Raw genomic sequence first — 17,083 nt, 5'->3', positions numbered from 1 at the left:
ACGGGTGAAGATCAGGTCTAATGTATGTCCGTCTGTGTGGGTAGCTGTGGAGAACCACTGAGTAAGTCCAAAAAATGAAGGGACAGGAGTTTGTAGGCTGCTGACTGGTGGGTGTCAATAAGGATGTTGAAGTCACCCATGATGATGGTGGGAATGTCAGCAAAGTGAAGGAGCCAGGTGGAGAATTGGTCAATAATGGCAGTGGTTGGGCACGGAGGTCGGTATATGATGGCCATTTGGAGGTTGTAGGGGGAGTAGATGCGGACAGAGTGGACTTCAAAAGGAGATAAGGGAGGGTAGAGGTGGGATTGGGTTAGAAGGTACAGTTGGAAGGATTAAGCCCACTCCTCCATGTCTGTTGCCAGAGCGAGGAGTGTGGGTGAAGTGGAGGCCACCGTAACATAGTGTAGCAGGGAGGCTGTGTCAGAGGGTGTCAGCCATGTTTCGGTGATGCCCAGAAAGGAAAGATTATGAGGTAAAGAGGTCATGAATCACGTGGAGTTTATTGCAGATGGAGCGGGCATTCCAGAGCGATCAAAAAGGGTGCAGGGGGGTGGGTGTCAAGAGCACGGATTTGAGGTGGGCAAGATTTTGAGTGTTTATATTGGGTTGGGAGCGATAGGAGGGGGTAGTAATGAGAAGTCTGAGCTGTGGGGGTCCAGGATTGGGAGATATGTCGCCAGCAGTGAGAAGCAGAGAGAGACAGAGCAGGTGGGAGATGGACAATGGCGGCTTGTTTTATTAGGAGACATCTAAGGTTGAGGAGCAGGTCAGCAGAGGTGGTCAGGTGGGGAGGCAGGAGGGAAGGACATATTACTTGGTTAGAGGGTGCTGGGGTTTGGGGATAGCGAAGGAGAGGAGTAATGGAGCCAAAACTGCTAGAGCGTATGCCAGCATAAGTGTGGTGGAAAAGAAAATAAATTTAGTACATTAACAGTGGTTAGTCGTACCTTCTGTTCACTGCTGGCTCATTTCTGACATTTCTTCTGTTATCCTTTTAGAGCCATCCTTATAGAGATAAACCGCGGTCAAGACAGACCTGTCTCTGAATTTATAACAAGCTAAGTGCACATGAAATAGGCCCGGTGTGATCAGGAGGGAGGGGCAGCAGGGAGACTGGTCACAGTCACAGGAGGGAATTAGAAGTCAGAAGGGAAAATAGATCCAAATGGAAAGAAAGCCAACTGTGTGTTGGCATCAAGATATTAAGGTGAAAAAACATTCAGGGGAAAGAAAAAACAGTAATAGCAGCCAGCGGACATACCAGGAATAGCAGACGGATACAGGGTGAGAAGGATCAGGAAAGTTGGGTGATGGTGATGGGGTTGCAGCCAGCGGACATACCAGGAATAGCAGATGGACACAGGGTGAGAAGGATCAGGAAAGTTGGGTGATGGTGATGGGATTGGGGTTGCAGCCAGTGGACATACCTGAGGATGAAGCAGATGGGTTGTCAGATTGATAGCAATAACGAAGCATAGCAATAATAATGATGATTGATGATGATGATGAAGCATCTAAAGCAGGGGGTTATTTTTCTGGCATATTTCTGCTGCTATCTTTTTAGAGCCATCCTTATAGAGACAGACCACGGAAGATGGGTGCACCTGCAGGAGATGAAGAGTGGCTTATGAAGCCCTTGGCCAGATTTTTGTCAATATAGTCCTTCAAAGCCTTTAGTTCGGACCCTGCCAGAGGGTAGATCTTACCAAAGGGTATTCCTGCTCCGGGCAGTAATTCAATTGGACAATCGTATGGATGGTGAGGGGGAAGCTGGTCAGCATTCTTCTTGTAACATACATCCGCATACTCCTGGTATATAGCTGGTAGTTCAGAGACTGACGTGGGTCTCTAAGGAACCGAACAAGCTGAAACTTCTGGACCCATCTGTTTCTCCGGAAAGTGCAGCTCCTTGGTCTCCCAGTTAACTGTAGGGTTCTCAGCCTGCAGCCATGGTAGCCCTAGAATAATGGGGACGTGGGGAGAAGAAATTAGCATAAAAGACAGCCTCTCCTGATGATCTTTACCCATAAGGATCTTCAAAGGCTCCAATTTCCTGACCCACTGGTCCAGAGTTTAGCAGGGAACCATCCAGTGTCTTCATCTGTACAGGAGTAGCCTTCTTCACTGAACGCATCCCCATGTTTCTGAGCAAAGGAGAGGTCCATAAAATTACAGCTTGCCCCCGAGTCAATCATAGCAGAGCTAGACACCCAGACCGAGTCAACCTAGAGCTTAATGGAAAGAAAACAATGAGAATTGTTCTTCTTACAGCTCAGCTGGGACAGTGCTGAGGAAACTTGAAAATCTGCCGCATTTACTCAGTCATCAGCCTCTGAAATAACGAAGTTTAAGTCTGAGAAATCAACATCTATAGCTGCAGATCTAAGGTTCGGACATGACTGATCTCCTTTCGCAACACTCACAGTGAATAACTGCTGCAGTAGTCTTACGAGAACGGCTGGGGCAGTTTATAATGAAGTGTCCTGACTTACCGCAATAGAAAATTTTCTTTTAGGTGATGTTCTTTGCATGCATCACTAACCCGTCTCTGTAAAGAGTCCACCTGCATGGGTTCAGGTTCCTGTATGATCCTACTCAAATGTTCCTTAGCTGGGGAGGAAGGTAGGAAATGATTAATGCGATTACTTTCAGACCATCTCTCCTGTATACGTTCAGTAAGACGGGCATCAATACGGATGCAGTAGTTAACCCCTTCCTGACATCTGACGTACTATCCCGTCGAGGTGGGGTGGGCCCGTATGACCACCGACGGGATAGTACGTCATACGCGATCGGCCGCGCTCACGGGGGGAGCGCGTCCGGGTGTCAGCTGCATATCGCAGCTGACATCCGGCACTATGTGCCAGGAGCGGTCACGGACCGCCCCCGGCACATTAACCCCAGGCACACCGTGATCAAACATGATCGCGGTGTACCGGCGGTATAGGGAAGCATCGCGCAGGGAGGGGGCTCCCTGCGGGCTTCCCTGAGACCCCCGGAGCAACGCGATGTGATCGCGTTGCTCCGAGGGTCTCCTACCTCCCTCCTCGCCGCAGGTCCCGGATCCAAGATGGCCGCGGCATCCGGGTCCTGCAGGGAGGGAGGTGGCTTACCGAGTGCCTGCTCAGAGCAGGCGCTGGTAAGCCTGCAGCCCTGCACAGCAGATCGCAGATCTGGCAGAGTGCTGTGCACACTGCCAGATCAATGATCTGTGATGTCCCCCCCTGGGACAAAGTAAAAAAGTTAAAAAAAAATTCCCCACATGTGTAAAAAAAAAAAAAAAAAAAAATATCCTAAATAAAAAAAAAAAAATATATTATTCCCATAAATACATTTCTTTTGCTAAATAAAATAAAAAAAACAATAAAAGTACACATATTTAGTATAGCCGCGTCCGTAACGACCCAACCTATTAAACTGCCCCACTAGTTAACCCCTTCAGTAAACACCGTAAGAAAAAAAAAAATAAACGAGGCAGAAAACAACGCTTTATTATCATACCGCCGAACAAAAAGTGGAATAACACGCGATCAAAAAGACTGATATAAATAACCATGGTACCGCTGAAAACGTCATCTTGTCCCGCAAAAAACGAGCCGCCATACAGCATCATCAGCAAAAAAATAAAAAAGTTATAGTCCTGAGAATAAAGCGATACCAAAATAATTATTTTTTCTATAAAATAGTTTTTATCGTATAAAAGCGCCAAAACATAAAAAAAATTATATAAATGAGGTATCGCTGTAATCGTACTGACCCGACGAATAAAACTGCTTTATCAATTTTACCAAACGCGGAACGGTATAAACGCCTCCCCCAAAAGAAATTCATGAATAGCTGGTTTTTGATCACTCTGCCTCACAAAAATCGGAATAAAAAGCGATCAAAAAATGTCACGTGTCCGAAAATGTTAACAATAAAAACGTCAACTCGTCCCACAAAAAACAAGATCTCACATAACTCTGTGGACTCAAATATGGAAAAATTACAGCTCTCAAAATGTGGTAACGCAAAAAATATTTTTTGCAATGAAAAGCGTCTTTCAGTGTGTGACGGCTGCCAATCATAAAAATCTGCTAAAAAAAACCGCTATAAAAGTAAATCAAACCCCCCTTCATCACCCCCTTAGTTAGGGAAAAATAAAAAAATTAAAAAATGTATTTATTTCCGAGTTAGGGCTAGAGTTAGGGCTAGAGTTAGGGCTAGAGTTAGGGCTAGAGTTAGGGCTAGAGTTAGGGCTAGAGTTAGGGCTAGAGTTAGGGCTAGAGTTAGGGCTAGAGTTAGGGCTAGAGTTAGGGCTAGAGTTAGGGCTAGAGTTAGGGCTAGGGTTAGGGCAAGGGTTAGGGCAAGGGTTAGGGCAAGGGTTAGGGCAAGGGTTAGGGCTGGGGCTAGGGTTGGGGCTAGGGTTGGGGCTAGGGTTAGGGTTGGGGCTAGGGTTAGGGTTGGGGCTACGGTTACGGCTAGTGTTAGGGCTAGTGATAGGGCTAGGGTTATTGCTAGGGTTAGGGTTGGGGCTACAGTTAGGGTTGGGGCTAAAGATAGGGTTAGGGTTTGGATTACATTTACGGTTGGGAATAGGGTTGGGTGTGTCTGGGTTAGAGGAGTGGTTAGGGTTACTGTTGGGATTAGGGTAAGGGGTGTGTTTGGATTAGGGTTTCAGTTATAATTGGGGGGTTTCCACTGTTTAGGCACATCAGGGGCTCTCCAAACGGGACATGGCATCCGATCTGAATTCCAGCCAATTCTGCGTTGAAAAAGGAAAACAGTGCTCCTTCCCTTCAGAGCTCTCCCGTGTGCCCAAACAGGGGTTTACCCCAACATATGGGGTATCAGCGTACTCAGGACAAATTGGACATCATCTTTTGGGGTCCAAGTTCTCCTGCTACCCTTGGGAAAATACAAAACTGGGGGCCAAAAAATAAGTTTTGTGGGAAAAAAAAGATTTTTTATTTTCACGGCTCTGCGTTGTAAACTGTAGTGAAACACTTGGGGGTTCAAAGTTCTCACAACACATCTAGATAAGTTCCTTGGGGGTCTAGTTTCCGATATGGGGTCACTTGTGGGGGGTTTGTACTGTTTGGGTACATCAGGGGCTCTGCAAATGCAACGTGACGCCTGCAGACCAATCCATTTAAGTCTGCATTCCAAATGGCGCTCCTTCCCTTCCGAGCTCTGTCATGCGCCCAAACAGTGGTTCCCCCCCACATATGGGGTATCAGCGTACTCAGGACAAATTGGACAACAACTTTTGGGGTCCAATTTATCCTGATACCCTTGTGAAAATACAAAACTGGGGGCTAAAAATCATTTTTGTGAAAAAAAAAGAATTTTTATTTTCACGGCTCTGCGTTATAAACTGTAGTGAAACACTTGGGGGTTCAAAGCTCTCAAAACACATCTAGATAAGTTCCTTAGGGGGTCTACTTTCCAAAATGGTGTCACTTGTGGGGGTTTTTAATGTTTAGGCACATCAGGGGCTCTCCAAACCCAACATGGCGTCCCATCTCAATTCCAGTCAATTTTGCATTGAAAAGTAAAATAGCGCTCCTTCCCTTCCGAGGTCTGCTATGCGCCCAAACAGTGGTTTACCCCCACATATGGGGTATCGTCGTACTCAGGACAAATTGCACAACAACTTTTGTGGTCTAATTTCTTCTCTTACCCTTGGGGAAATAAAAAAATGGGGGCGAAAAGATCATTTTTGTGAAAAAATGTGATTTTTTATTTTTACGGCTCTGCATTATAAACTTCTGTGAAGCACTTGTTGGGTCAAAGTGCTCACCACACATCTAGATAAGTTCCTTAAGGGGTCTACTTTCCAAAATGGTGTCACTTGTACAGGGTTTCAATGTTTAGGCACATCAGGGGCTCTCCAAATGCAACATGGCGTCCCATCTCAATTCCAATTTTGCATTGAAAAGTCAAATGGCGCTCCTTTCCTTCCGAGCTCTGCCATGCGCCCAAACAGTGGTTTACCCCCACATATGGGGTATCAGCGTACTCAGGACAAATTGTACAACAAATTTTGGGGTCTATTTTCTCCTGTTACCCTTGGTAAAATAAAACAAATTGGAGCTGAAATAAATTTTGTGTGAAAAAAAAGCCGGATTACTCACCGGTAATGCTCTTTTAGTGAGTCCACGACAGCACCCTACTGGAGAGAGAGGGATCCGCCCCGCAGGAACAGGAAACCTATTGAGAAATAAATGGGGGCGGTCCGCCTCTCCTCCTCAGTTTTGATTTCAGAGTACCCGGAGGACCGCCAGTATTAGGCAAATAACATTTATTTCATTCTTTAAACTTATTTGCTTATGATTAAAAGGATTTTACTCAAATAATATGTATTATATTAATCTAGGGAGGGATGTAAGAGGGTGCTGTCGTGGACTCACTAAAAGAGCATTACCGGTGAGTAATCCGGCTTTTTACTCTTCGCCACGACAGCACCCTACTGGAGATCTTTCAGAGACCATCACCTAGGGAGGGGACCACCGTGCTGAGGACAGTCCTGCCAAATTCTAGGTCAGAAGTTGACGATAGGTCTAGCCTATAGTGGTTATAAAATGTAGAAGGATTTGACCACGTTGCCGCCTTACATATAGTTTCAATCGGGACGTCTCCCCTCTCTGCCCAGGAGGATGCCATCGCTCTGGTGGAGTGTGCCGTTATGCCTTCCGGAGGGTTTTCTTTCCTCGCGGAGTAAGCCAGTCTGATAGCCTCTCTGATCCACCGGGATAAGGTGCTTTTTGTTACTCCATGACCCTTCTTGACACCCTGGAAGGAAATAAACAGAGCCCTACTCTGTCGCCAGCTGCTGGTCTTTTCAATGTATTTTAACACTACTCTTTTAACGTCTAGAGTGTGATATTTTTGTTCTTCAGGAGTGGAGGGATTACTGAAGAAAGTGGGCAAGATTATTTCTTGTGACCTGTGGAATTTTTTCGCTACTTTGGGTAGGTAGGAAGGGTCTGGTTTAAGAATTAACTTATCCTGAAAGGTTAACAAAAAAGGTGGATCTATAGAGAGTGCTTGGATGTCACTGATTCTCCTAGCTGAAGTCAGTGCTACCAAGAGGGCCGTTTTTAGTGATAGACATTTAATTGATATTGAGTCTATTGGCTCGAATGGAGAGTCTGTTAGGGCTTGTAAGACTAAATTTAAATCCCAGGGTGGAATTCTAGGTATGTTAACTGGATTCATTCTTTCGCAGGCCGTAATAAATCTGGATACCCATCTATCCCCCGCAATGTTATGGCCATAGAGGGCTCCTAGTGCTGAAACATGAACCTTTAAGGTGTTTACAGTTAGACCTAGTTCTCTCCCTTTTTGAAGAAACTCCAGGATAGAATGTATCGGAATCTCTGATGTGTTGGTAGATGTATGGAATTGAAAAAATTTTCTCCATACTCTTGTATAGATTTTTGTGGTGGAGGGTTTTCTACTATGGAGAAGCGTATCAATTAAACCCCCCGAGAATCCTCTCGATCTTAGCATCTGCCTCTCAAGTTCCAGGCCGTCAGGTGGAGATTGTCCACCTGAGGGTGGAAAAACGGACCCTGGAAGAGAAGGTTGGGCGTTGAGGGGAGGACCCAAGGATCTGAGACCGACATGGTCTGTAGCCATGAGAACCATGGTCTCTTGGGCCAGAATGGAGCTATCAGTACAACTCTCGCCCCTTCTTCTCTGATTTTGCGAATAACTTGAGGTAGCAATATGATCGGAGGAAACGCGTACGCCAGACTGAACTGCCAAGGGGCTTGGAGAGCGTCCAGAATGTCCGGATGATCCGCTGGAGATAGAGAAGCAAATCTCCGGACTTTTCTGTTTTTCCTTGTGGCGAAGAGATCTATCTGAGGACGGCCCCAAAGAGATATTATGTCCAGAAATATTTGTTGGTTTAGACACCACTCTCCTTGTCTCAGAGTGTGTCGGCTTAAAAAGTCCGCCTGCTGATTGCTTGCTCCTCTTATATGCAGCGCAGTAAGGGATGTTAGGTGACTTTCTGCTAGATTTAAGATTTCTGTAGCAGAAGACATCAGAGTCTCTGATCGCGTACCTCCTTGCCGATTTAGATACGCCACTGTGGTGGTGTTGTCGGATAGGACTCTGACGTCTTTCCCCCGAAGCTGTGGGAGGAAATGATATAAGGCGTATTTTACAGCATTCAGTTCTTTAAAGTTAGAGGAGCTGCCGCTTTCCTCCATGCTCCATGACCCCTGGCAATAATCATTTCCCATATGAGCGCCCCATCCATGAGGACTGGCGTCAGTGGTTATGGTATGAGATGGCGTTATTACCCATGGAACCCCACTCATCAAATGGTTTGAGTCTAGCCACCACTCTAAGGAAGTTAAAACCTCCTGAGATAAGGTTATTTTTGCATTTAGGCGCCCAAATAACCGTCTATCCTCTTGTAAAACTTGATGTTGTAGTGTACGAGTATGGTGTTGAGCCCATCTCACTGCTGGTATACAAGAGATAAGGGACCCTAATAACGACATAGCTTGTCTTAGGGATATACGCGGATTATTTATTGCAGCTAGGACTTTGTGTCTGATCAGTAGAACCTTTACCTGCGGCAGAAGACACTTTTGAGATATGGAGTCTAACTGGAACCCCAAGAACGCCTGACGGGAAAGCGGAGTGAGTCTGGATTTGTCGGTATTGATTATCCAGCCCAGGTCCTGTAGAGAGGAAATTGCGTGAGCTAAACGATCAGTACATTGAGTAACTGAATTTCCTATTACCAGAAAGTCATCCAGATAGGGCACAATCAAAGTCTCCTTCTGGCGTAGGTATGCCATCACCTCTAGCATTATCTTGGTGAAGATCCTCGGCGCTGTTGAGAGGCCGAAGGGTAAGGCCGCATACTGGAAGTGACGAACCTCGTTGTTGATTTTTACCGCCACTCTGAGGAATTTTTGGTATCTGTCATGAATGGGGAGATGATAGTAAGCATCCTTTAGATCAATGCCCCCCATCATACAGTTTGGGAATAGGAGCTTTATGGTGGACCTAATGGATTCCATTTTAAATGTATAGTTTTCAATGAATGAATTGAGTTTTTTAAGGTTTATGATTGTCCTGAAAGAACCGTCGGGCTTAGAAATTAGGAATAGGGGAGAGTAGAATCCCTTACCCTCCTGTCCCACCGGCACTTGGACTAGGACCCGTTTTGATATTAGGGTTTGAATTTCAAGCTCTAGAGCCTGTTGCTGTATAGGCGAGCTGAGAGATGTTATAATATAAGACTCGTGGGGAACACGAGAGAATTTTAGTTTAATTCCATCTCGGATGATATTTAAAACCCATGAGCTAGATGTTATTTTCTCCCATTGAGTGGTAAAAAATTTAAGTCTGCCCCCAACTGGTATATCCTCAGTATTTGTTGTCTTTTGGGGGGTTGGGTCTTCTAAACATGGTACCTCTCTGCTTGTCGTCCTTAGGGGTCCATGTTGTGGACCTATCCGTTTGTCTCCTCTTGCCAAACGGCCTCCTCTTAAAGGCTCTCCTGTAAAAGGGAATAGAGGATTCAGGAAAAGCTTTCTTCCTGTCCTTTGCTTTTTTGAGTATCTCGTCTAAGGTTTTACCAAAGAGGTACTCACCCTCACATGGGATTGCGCATATTTTGGATTTGGATTGCGCGTCCCCTTTCCAACTCTTCATCCATAGAGCTCTTCTTGCGTTATTCACAAGGCCCGGAGATCTTGCTGCTAAACGGAGTGAGTCAGCGGAGGCGTCTGCCATAAAGGCCGCTGCTCCTCGTATTAAAGGGATGGCTGCTCGTAGTTTTTTCTCTCGAGCTTTTGTTTTCAATTTGCTGGTCTAATTGATCAATCCAGATGATCATTGACCGGGCCGCGCAAGTGCTGGCTACTGCAGGTTTGAATATTCCTGTAGCCGCTTCCCAAGAACGTTTAAGGGATGATTCAGCCTTACGATCCAAAGGATCGACTAGTAATCCTGCATCCTCCACAGGTAGAGTGGATTGCTTGGAGGTAGAAGCTACAGCAGCGTCGACCTTAGGGACTTTGGTCCATGTAAGAAGTTCCTCGTCACTAAACGGGTATTTACGTTTTGACGCTGAGGGTAGAAAGCTTCTCTGATCCTGCTTCTCCCACTCTCTTTTAATTAATGTTTTCACTGCTGGTATAACTGGAAAACATCTCCTCTTTCTGTCTGCCAAACCCGCGAACATTATGTCCTGCGCGGTTTGCGCACCCTTAGACTCTTCACACCCCATGGTATTTCGGATTGACTTTACCAAGTTGTCTACACTGTCTAAGGGAAAACATGAGCGTCCCTCGATCTCTGATGATGATGATGCTGAACATGATGACAGGGAGGTGTCTGACAGTACAGGTTGGTCACTGTCGGAGTCTGACACAAGTGTCGGTGTTTTAGACTTAGCACTACGCGGTTTGTCCTGGGTCATATTTTTTAGCTCCTCTCTAATAATGGCCCGTAGGTCCGTAATGGACACTGCTGCTCCCTGTGTTGTTTCTTTAAAGCAGTCCTTGCAAAGCTTTTTGGGGTATGAGTCAGGAAGGGGCTGGTTACACAAGGCACATTCCCTGTGCTTCGTTTTTTGCTCTAAGCGTATAAGTAGAGAGAGAAAGGGAAAAGAGAGAGAAATAGGGAGACAGCGTCAGCTTAATAGGCAGAGTTCACAACTCACCCAGTGAAGCAAACAATACCGGATCAGAAGGCCGAGATCCTGTTCTGGAACCGTCACTTTTACGAGCGGTGTCCGAGGATCCTCTGGCGTGATCTTTGGCGGGGGGTACTGGATCTCCAGCTGTGGGGTCCATGGCACCTGGGGATGACATCTCTGCATCGCCGTTCTAATGTTTGTGAGCGATTTAAATAGTGCGCCAAAAAATTTTTATTTTTTTTTTCTTTGCGCATGCGCAGATCGGCGCCGGCTTCCCCCGCCTTGGATCCGACCAGCGGTGGAATCCGCGTCTGCCACAGCATCACCCAGTACGGTCTCCACAGTACCGCTCCTATTGGGCTCAAGTACAAGACGCTGCTTCTTAGAGCCTTTAGACCCTTTGGTCCCCTCTTTTCTTTAGTACGTTACTGACGAAGGTCCAAATGTAGGACCGAAACGTTTATTGAGTACCACTACAATAAAACTCACTCTAAGCATCAAGTTGAGTGCTAGGTTCTTTTCAATTATAGTTTCATAAGGTGTGGGAACCTAACCTTAGCACCATCCTCTCCAGTAGTGCACACGGCAATTCTGTACATTGGATCCGGCCTGGGCGCCCCGGAAGTCCATGATTCACTTCCGGGGTAGCCTAGTATTGCGGCGGTCGGCGCATGTGGGATTCAGCGCCGGGCCGCAATGGAAGATCACATTACCCGGCTCCTGCTGCCGCACCGCACGCTGGGAAGGACGCCGGTCGGCCCTCCCCGGACCCGGCCGTCTGCCCGCTCCATCAGACGAGGAGGGAGCCGTCTAACGGAACTCCCCCGACGCTGCTTCTGAGCCGCAGCCCCTGCCGTTCTCTCGGATACCGCGCAGGCAGCATGCTAGCCCAGGTATGTTTCTCATCAAGAAGTCCTGTCGTTCCCGCAGGAACAGGAAACCTAAACTGAGGAGGAGAGGCGGACCGCCCCCATTTATTTCTCAATAGGTTTCCTGTTCCTGCGGGGCGGATCCCTCTCTCTCCAGTAGGGTGCTGTCGTGGCGAAGAGTAAAAGTTAAATGTTTATTTTTATTTAAACATTCCAAAAATTCCTGTGAAACACCTGAAGGGATAATAAACTTTTTGAAAGTGGTTTTGAGTACCTTGAGGGGTGCAGTTTTTAGAATGGTGTCACACTTGGGTATTTTCTATCATATAGACCCCTCAAAATGACTTCAAATGAGATGTGGTCCCTAAAAAAAAATGGTGTTGTAAAAATGAGAAATTGCTGGTCAACTTTTAACCCTTATAACTCCGTCACAAAAAAAAATTTTGGTTCCAAAATTGTGCTGATGTAAAGTAGACATGTGGGAAATGTTACTTATTAAGTATTTTGCGTGACATATGTCTGTGATTTAAGGGCATAAAAATTCAAAGTTGGAAAATTGCGAAATTTTCAAAATTTTCGCCAAATATTCGTTTTTTTCACAAATAAACGCAAGTTATATCGAAGAAATTTTACCACTATCATGAAGTACAATATGTCACGAGAAAACAATGTCTGAATCGCCAAGATCTGTTGAAGCGTTCCAGAGTTATAACCTCATAAAGGGACAGTGGTCAGAATTGTAAAAATTGGCCCGGTCATTAACGTGCAAACCACCCTTGGGGGTGAAGGGGTTAATAAAGTCACCTAACGCAGTGGGAGGGTCAGCACGAGCAAATTCATCCTTAATCATGGGAGACAACCCTTTCCGGAAAATAGATTTTTTGGTGGAACTGTCCCAAGTGATATCGAGGGCCAATCTCTTGAAATCCAAGGCATATTTGGATACTGAGCGCTTACCTTGGCGCAAAGGCAACATGGCCGCTTCAGCTGTCGCACCTCGGTTAGGATCACCAATCACCTACCCCATGGCTGAAATTAACAGATTATTCATTCATCCTCAGTCTCAATCAGAGGGTTTGCCCACATCAGAGATCTGTTGGAGAGCAACATGATTATAGTAAGCACTTTTGATCGTTCCAAGGTAAACTGCAAAGCATGTGGAGAGAAAAACAGTTTACATTGGATAATAAACCCCCTGAATTTTTCACATTCACCACCAAAACGAAAAGAAGGTAACTTGGGAATCCCAGAACCCGGGGGCAGGCATGGTCCCTAGATTCGTTCCTCCAGAGCCTCAATTCTGGCTCGTAAATCCTGAGTATTTTGTCAGAAAACTTGCAGATTGTGATAAAGATCCTGCAGACTTGCAAAGCTGGTCTTTAAAGTCTATATATCCGCAAGGATTGTATCGGTAATTTCACACAAGTCCTTTACGCGAGCCTCCATCTTCACAGATCCTTTAAGGCAGAAATGCTGGAAAAGAAATAAGGCGCACAATAGTGTTTACCCATGGTAATACACCCGACTGAAAAGAAGGGAATGCGCTCACCTGAAATGGTTGAGAGTAGTCACAACCAGTCATCACAGAAGGTATAAACAGATACACGGTCCACAGCAGGCTCGGTGTCCTCAGACCCAGCAGACACTACAGTTGGCTTCTGAATCTTGCGATGTATTGTACACAGTCTATTTAGAGTCTTGTGCTTGGGTGCGAGGAAAACACAGGAGACACAGGTTTGGTTATGACTTGCTTGTATTCATACAAGTATGCCACAGAAAAAGGTTTTACACAATTGCAGGTACAGAGGCAGGAGACAAGGCTGGTCAGAGTAAACCTTAAGTTCAGTATCAAACACAAAACAGGTTCAGTCTCTCTCTTTGTTACTTCCCTTGCAAATGCTAATTAGCACGCAGCAGGGTTCCAGTGTCCACAAGTGTCCCAGAGATCCACATAAGATGGTTGGAATACTACATCTGTGACATGGTCCCCCGGTACTTACCTGCACGCAACCTTCGATCCTCACAAGATCTTTCTCTACTCCCCTCTCATCTCTTCTTCCCACAACCAAGACTTCTCCCGTGCTTCCCCCATACTCTGAAATTCTCTGCCCCAAAACAGACTCTTGCCTACCATAGAAGCCTTCAAAAAGAAACTGAAGACTCACCTCTTCCGACAAGCCTACAGTGATCCTCAACCTACTGAACTGCCGCACGACCAGCTCTACCCTCTTCCAGTGTATCCTCACCCATCCTCTGCAGACTCAGCCCTCACGGGCAGGATCCTCCCTCCTTCGGTACCTGTTAGTGCCTTGTTTTTTGCTCGTTTACTGTATTTGTCTATATATGCCCTTGTTGAGGAGAGCCATAAGATCAAATACTTAATTAACCTCAACACATAAGATAATTGAGAGAAGCAACCTATAACATGTATTGTTTAACCTTACATAAGTTTTCCTCAGACAAAGTGAGACACTGAAGATGGCCGCCATCTCCTCTACCAGAGCCGTGTGGTCTGGTATCCAAGATGAACAATGAAGACACTGAAGATGGCCGCCATTTCCTGTTTCAGCAGACCGTGTGGTCTGGTATCCAAGATGACGCCCATCCTGATGACCTCATGGATCCACCCACAGCGACGCCCACTCTGATGACCTCACGGACCAACCCACCCTGATGACCTCATGGATCCGCCCATGGACTTGCTCATGCCCAACCCACTAACCAATGGAATACATCCAATCACTCCCATTTTAGAGCTAACCGAGCCCCCTTACAGGAGATATATAACATTGTGTTTTCACTAATAAATCCCCTTCTTGGAGCTGAGCCACACATTGATCAAGGAGAGTTACAGCTGACTGTGTCTGGTGTATTTCTTTAGTGCACATGATCAATATCCATTAGGCCAGGAGTAGGCAACTAGAGAATTGAACATTTATATTAATTGTTCAACCCTAATACCCTTTTCACATGTAAAGCGCAAACCCTAAGGAATAAATGGCGCTATAAAAAATGTATTAGTCAGGACTCTGAACATTTTTTATTACCTTTTTGTGCATTACTGCCCTTTTCCAAGATGGCGTCTTTGGTCTCATGTGCACTGTGTCTTCCTGCTATAAAACTCCACCCCAGCCTTCAGTCTGTGCTAGAGTATTCTGCCTTGCATCCAGCTCCTGACCTCTGGTGACTCCCTGGCTATATACCTGCTCCTGTGAACCTGTGGGGTTATCCTGCTACTCTGCTCTGAGTTCCTGCGGCATACACCAGTTCCAGTAATCCTCCTTCATCTGCTGCTCGTGTTTACTTCCATCTGCATTTGCTGGACATGTAAGCTGTTTCTGCTCTGCAAGAACCTGAGACTATTACCCAGACCTCCCTGGTTGAGCCAAGATATGATTTGAACTGCCTAATAAGCATATCTATCTGTGTTGTGGACTAAGCAAGGACTTATTCGTGTCAAGTATCCTCAAAAATAATTGTGCTTCATAGACTTTCTGCATGATTGCATTTTCCTCTGAAGTTTCCTATAGACTGCTGAGCATTTGATATTTGCACCAAATGTTGTGGACTTGAGTTTCTCTCTGCACCTGTTTGAATCACCGTAAGAAACAAAAAGAAAGCCACAATACTATGCACACCACGGACATATAAACAATAATGAAGCAATTCTAGAAACAAGAATTTATTGGCACACCACACAAAAAATATTAAAACAATTAAATACACAAGAAAACTTGGTCCATATACAGATGGTAACATATGATATTTAGAGTATTTAAATAAACAAAAGCAAGCCTGCACAACAACACTGATATATACCTACCCCTTGGCTCATGGGACTAAAGGACAAAATGTGGACAAAAGAGGCCAGGGACACAGTCCCCGTGTGCAGGCTGACACGGACCAAGCGACACGACCCAACGCGTATTGCCCTCCAAATAGGGCTTCGTCAGGGGACTCTCCCCTGGATAATCTTGTAGATCTCTCACTTTAGTCATGGGTGACTATCTGTTCATACACTGCGCATTTCTTGCGGTGATTCGTCTTTGCGGTGCACTTTCCACCGTTTATGCCCAGGTGGCTCATTATCGAGGGCAGCAGTCAGGGCTATTCTCTGCCTCGGTTGGATATCTCGCCATTGTATTTATGGCTGGGGGTGATCTATAGGTGCTAAGGCCATGAATACACATTTTGTCCTTTAGTCCCATGAGCCAGGGGGTAGGTATATATCAGTGTTGTTGTGCAGGCTTGCTTTTGTTTAAATACTCTAAATATTATATGTTACCATCTGTATATGGACCAAGTTTTCTTGTGTATTGTTTTTAATTGTTTTAATATTTTTTGTGTGGTGTGCCAATAAAGTCTTCTTTCTACAATTGCTTCATTATTGTTTATATGTCCGTGGTGTGCATAGTATAGTGGCTTTCTTTTTGTTTCTTGCTACTTGATTATTGCCACTTTTTGCACCCCGGTTGATATTTACTTATTTATTTATTATAGTAGTGCGCTCGTTTTTTTGTTTCTCTTGTTTGAATCACCGTGTGATAATATAGACTTTACCACTTATAAAACTGTGTCCTGTAGTTGTCTTGTTCCACGCAGAGAGTCTCCTGAGTTATCCCCTATAATTATTACAGTATTATAATAATAATAATACTACTACCACCAAGTGCAAGACTTCCAGGAGCAGGTCACAGGCAAACTGCAGGCGTGATTCAGAAGCACTGATTGAACAGCCAACGCTGCTTAAAAAGGCAAGAGGCAGAGAACAGGGTGGAAACATAGAAGCTGGAAACTCCATACTAACTCAGGGCAAGGTAGCTACAGGACAAAGCAAAATGGCCGACGGAAAAACTAGGTTTCAATAACAGAAAATAATGTGAGGGTGATCCCTTAAAGTGAGATCTATATGACTGCTTGTATCTGACCAAATATAAGCTGAGTGCTAGCTTAGAGGCAAAGAAAGTATCAGATACACAGACACTGCCTCTGTCTGCCAAAGATGGTGCACAACTGACATTTATTTTCAGAACAAAGGAAGATACTACAAGCAGCAAATGTGGGGGCACAACTTCTGGTTAGTGTCACTCTGATTGGGCCATTACAACGTCATTTCCAACTTCACTTCCATAATATGGTATTCAGTCCAATGTCCAGTGACTTCTTCACATTTCAAAAGTTCCTTCCACTCCATCTTGCTACACCATATCTGAACTAACTTATCTAAGGTTTAATAATGGATTTCATTAGCCATTCTGTCCTTCACAATAACAGCAGCTATAGCAGAGACTGAGAACCTCACAAGACGTCTGGTTAATTAAGACACAATGCTGTGTCCTCACAACTAAGCATCCAGGATAACAGCAAAGTATGTTACCACAAATTGTCTACTTACAAGTCATTATTACAGAAAGAAAAGTTGAAAAGCCAACATATAGATAACAGTCAATGACTCTTGGTTGCTGAAACGAGATGCCTGATTCATTACAATAAAACGCTGTGCCGTCACAGTAGAGTATTATTAGACCAGCTCAGCACTGCTGCATGAGACTTGATC

The sequence above is a fragment of the Ranitomeya variabilis genome, chromosome 2 (genome assembly GCF_051348905.1).
Source record: "Ranitomeya variabilis isolate aRanVar5 chromosome 2, aRanVar5.hap1, whole genome shotgun sequence".
Lineage (NCBI taxonomy): Eukaryota > Metazoa > Chordata > Amphibia > Anura > Dendrobatidae > Ranitomeya > Ranitomeya variabilis.
The sequence above is the reverse complement of the archived record's forward strand: the minus strand, read 5'-3'. Positions refer to the sequence as shown.